This window comes from Anser anser (genome assembly GCF_964211835.1).
Source record: "Anser anser genome assembly, chromosome: 26".
Classification (NCBI taxonomy): domain Eukaryota; kingdom Metazoa; phylum Chordata; class Aves; order Anseriformes; family Anatidae; genus Anser; species Anser anser.
The window spans coordinates 871,782-876,523 of record NC_139747.1 but is presented as its reverse complement, the minus strand read 5'-3'; positions in this window follow the sequence as shown (position 1 = coordinate 876,523).

The following is a 4,742-nucleotide window of genomic DNA, read 5'->3' as shown; positions in this document are numbered from 1 at the left end:
GGACTGAGCCGCTCCCGCGGCACCCCGCCGCCTGCCCCCGGCTCCTCCCCCGCCTTCCTCGCAGCCCTCCTCCTCCTCCTCAGCGGCCTGATGGGGCTTGTAGTCGCCGCCGGGCCGCCCCCCTCGGCGCCCCCCGGGCCGCGCTCCCCCCCCCTCCGGGGCAGCCCCCGGGGCAGCCACCCCCCGGCCGCCGGGGGAGGCCCCGCGCCGGCAGCGGTGCGGTTGCGGCGGGGGCGGCGGCCGGGCCGAGCGGCGCCGCCGCGTTTGAACCGATCGCCGGGCGTCCGCCTCCGGCGGCAGCCGTGCGGAGGGCGCTGTGCCGAGCCCCGGTGCCCTTCCAGGCTGACTTCCAGGAGGTGCGGACGGGGGGAGGGAGGGGAAGGCGACGTGCCCGCCGGGACGCTCCCCCGGCGAACCGAGCACGGGAGAGTTTAGCCGAGAGCAGGGAGCGCGGGGACAGCAGAGCCACCCCGGACTTTGTGCCAGACTCGTTGGTGTTGGCCCTGAACGGATCCTCCAGGGCTGCGCTGTAACACCTCCCCGCGATGGAAAGGCAAAGGGACCGTGCCTCTGCTGCTCCCGGTCCTTGGTTATGGTTTTCTGCTCGCTCCATCACCGGGAGGCTCGGATGGGGAAAACCGTCCCTGCTCCAGGGAGGCTCAGGGGTCCGCCTGCATCCCCGGCCCCAGCATCGCATCGGGGCTCAGCAAGGGAGTGGCCACAAGTTGTCACCATCTGGTGGCACAACTGGAGTATGAACAGGTCCTGCTGGACGGAGAGGGAGACTTGGGGAGCACTCCCCAAGGGTGGCCTCGGGCTGCCCAGAGCCCTGGCTGGGGTCCCGAGGAGCAACGGGGCCCCGGGGGCTGAGCTGGGGCTCGCTGCCTGCTGGGGACAGGTGGAGGGCCAGGGAATGAGGACTCAGCCGCAGCAGGGAAGCGCCAGCCCCTGCCCACCCATGGGCATCCTCCCTGCCCCTGCCCACCCGTGGGCATCCTCCCTGCCTCGGGCGCGATGTGCTGGGCTCCTCCACACGCGCGTTTGTGATGCGACTTCAAGGCAATGCAGATGCTAATTTCACATGAACCTGGGCTCGTTTCAGTCTAACTGCCCTTAATCAAGAACAGGATTAAGATAAACTGGAAGTAGGTCTTGGCTCCCACAACAGCTGAGCAGCTTGCCGTGTGTCGGGCAGGTCCTGTGGCAGCCCGCGGGCAGCAGCTGGAGGGAGCAGCGCAGGTTCAGCTCAGCAGAGGCTCACCGTGCCGGGACACGCTCAGGCCCCTCTCCTGCTCGCACTGCTGCTCCTCCGGAACATGTTCTCCTGTGCTCCTGCTGTGGGACCAGCGGGTCCTGAATTAAAGGTGCTGGGAACCCGCGCCGTGCCGGGGAGTCCCGCCTATCCGCATCCCCACACAGGGGCACGCTGCAGGCTCCACACGTGCCCATCAGCACGCACAGCACCGCCAGGCTGCCCACCCCCTCGAGGCCGTGGGGTGCCCCCCGCCACCCGCACGCTCCCATGTGGCACCGACACCATCCACGGGTGAACCCACACCATCGCTGCCATCGGACGCAGGAACACCAGGCACGGTGTGGGCACCAACGCAGCCCCGGCTGGGGAGCACCCAGTGCAGCCTGCCCAGTTGTTTCCCTGTGTCTCCGGACTGGTTATAGTGGGAACCAGAGTGAGCGGGGGGGGGGACACCAGAAGGGCTGAGCTGGGAGGAGGAGAGCTGCGGCACAATAGAGCGGTTCCCCCCTGACCTTAGGTTTCCCAGTTAAAGATCTGCAGCTCTCCCCTCCTCCCCACTACAAAGGGAGCCTTTTCAGTCCCTAATTCTGCATTTAGAAAACAAAAGCAGATGCATCTAGTTTGGCTTTGGAGAGGGGGAGGCAGGAGCAAGTGCTGAAGAACAAAGAGCTTTCCCTGAAAGATCTGACGGGACAAAGACTTTGTCAGCTTCATCTCTCCCTGAAAAGGCCGGAGCCCATCAGGGTGCGGGCAGCTGCCTGGCTCGTGGGTCCCAGCCCGCAGGAGGGGCCGGGCAGGCTGCCGGGGGCTGGCTGCACACACGTGTGCCGCTCCGCTGTGTGGGTGCTCGAGGCTGGACGGGCACCGGCCCCGCTGCAGGACGCCTGCGCCCAGGGCAGCGGGCGCACCGGGGGGCGCAGCCCGGTCCCGTGGCTCGGGCAGGAGACCTGAACCACGCCGTGAAGGCGGCCGGCGCCGATGCCCGTCCCTGTCGTCATTTCTCTGCTTCCCCCGCGCTGCGGAGGCTGCCAGGTGTGCTGGCTGACCTTGGCAAGCGGCTCCCCACCGGGGGAACATCTGAATCACGCCGAGCGGCTCAGGCACGCTGTCCCAAGGCCGGGGCTCTCCGAGCTGCGGTCTGTGGTGCGGAGGAGCCTGCTGCAGGTCTGCTGGAGCCATCTCGGAGAGCAACCGAGCCCCTCTCGAGCTCCCGGCCTCGGCCTCCAGCGGGTGCGCCACGGAGAGCTCGCCCGGCAGCTTGCAGAACACCAGCTTTCCCAAGAAAATGTGACGCAGGAAAATCAGCAGCGACGGGAAGCAAACATTAGCTCCCGGGCGTGATTTAGAAGCTAAGTACAGCCTTTACAGGAAGCCCCCTCTCTCGCCTCTCCGCTCCGGCTCAATAAAGCCTTATTGGCGGCTCTGGCTGCAGCCACAGGCACTCAGCTGGGCCTCGGCTGCCCGCGGCCCCGGTCTGGCCCACACTGGTGCTGGGATGCGGCTGTCCTGGGGTGAAGAGCTGGCTGCGGGGCCACAGGATTGCAGCTCAGCTCGCTGGCCCAAGCACGCTCCTCACTCTGAGGTTTTTCTGCTATTTTCATCGACCCAAACCAGCTTTTTCCTTCCTTGGTTGCATCTTAGCAGCACCGTAACACCCTCCATCTGGTGCCGCTCGGCTGCTTTTCTGACGGCGAGGAAGGGAAACGGATCCTTCGGATGCCCCTGGCTGCCAGTCAGCCCGGGCATCACCTCACCAGCCAGAGGAGAGACCAGCTCCAGGACCAGGGGTGCTCAGGGATCCCTCGGGATCACGCTGGGTCACAGACGTGGCATTCAGGAGGCCGAGCAGGAGCTGCAGCGAGCAAGCACAGCCGGGGAGAGCAAAGCACTGAAGCCATCCTGCCTTGCCTTCAAAGGACATGAGCCCAGCTTTTCTTTTTTTTTTTTCCCCGCCGTCGCCAAGTACCAAGGGGCTCATTAAGCCATCACATGATATTTTATTGTCTGCAGACAACAGTTGGGGCAGCCAGTTGCGGGGCAGTGCTAGCAGCCAGGCCAGCATTCGGCACCCCCGCAGCCCGACGGCCCCACAGGCTCCGGTCCCACCCCGCGCCGTGCCGGGGGCTCTGCTCCTGCCCCGTGCAGGGCCCAGACACCTGCCCCGGCCTGGGCCCTGCGCTGCTTTCTGCAGCAGCTAAGGCACGGCGAGGGCTCCGCGAGCTCCTCTCACCTCCAGCCCCGGGGAGGTTTCGTTCGCCGGGAGGTGAGCAGCGCGCGGCCGTCAGGAGGATTATTCACCGCCGTGTACCTTCGGTACGAGGCGGGCTTGACTTCTGGCCCCCGATCGATTTGCAGAGGGAAATTAATGATGTTTGCTTGACGTTGCCCCCTCACGCCGCAGCTGAGCTGTTATGGATGTCACGCTGCTCCAGCCAGGCTCTCGCAGGGCTGCGACGTCTAATTAGCCGTCCCAGGGGACATCCAGCGCTTTTCATTAGCTGCGCTGGTGCTCCACACGTCCCACGCTCCTCAGGCCCCTCTGGAGAGCCCAGGCAGGCTCAGGGCCCTGGGACGGAGCGGGCCAGCCCCCGGAGGACTCCCCCCAAGATGCCAGGAGCACAGCAGCCGCTGTCCCAAGGGCTGGGGCAAGACGCTTTCTGCCGGGCACTGCCCATCCTCCTGGCTCCCCCCCGGAGGGGCTCCTGTGGCTGCAGGATCTAGGCCCGCAGAGATTTCCAGGGGTAAATGGAGGTGCAAAAGCCTATCAGAGCACTAACAGCAGCTGCCGCTGGCTGTTGCCTTAGCCTAGCAGAGGAGGAAGCTCCAGATAACAAATGCCCGCAATTTACAGCTTTTACCATGACACAGGCAAAGAGCAAAAGACAAATCACTCGCGCAGATCTCCTCCGGCCCACGAGGGCACGATCTGACCCCCTTATCACATCCGCTCAGCCCCATCCGCAGTGCCCAGCCCCTGGGGCTGCTGCACCCCGTCCCTGCTGGGAACGGGGGGCGCAGGGACGGCCCCCCCGGCTGGCAGCACCATGCAGGCTGCTGGGGCAGCCAGGAGGATTTGGGTACGGGGGTGCAGGGGGTGTGTGGTCTTCTCCTCCCCAGGCCAGCTCCCGTGTGCACCAGCAGCCTTTGGGGCCGGGAGGGCGACGGCCTCGCCTCCTGCCCGGCCGGAGGAGCGGAGGGAGCGCTTTGCCTCCTTGTTGCTGCAAAGATTCCGCCACTCAGATAATCTGATAATAGCGTTTTCTGCACGCTGTCATTTAGGAGTCCAATGGCAGCTTCTTTCATCAGGACAAAGGCTGCAATTATGTGTCATTACCCATGGGCTATGATTTTTCTCCCACTACCTAGAGTGGTGTTTTTTTCCCTTCTTCTTTCTTTCAAGCAACGCTCGGATATTTATAGCGAAAAAAAAGCCACAGCCAGCAACAAAACAACCAGGGAGATGTCTTTCCCCTGCAAGGGTATAAAA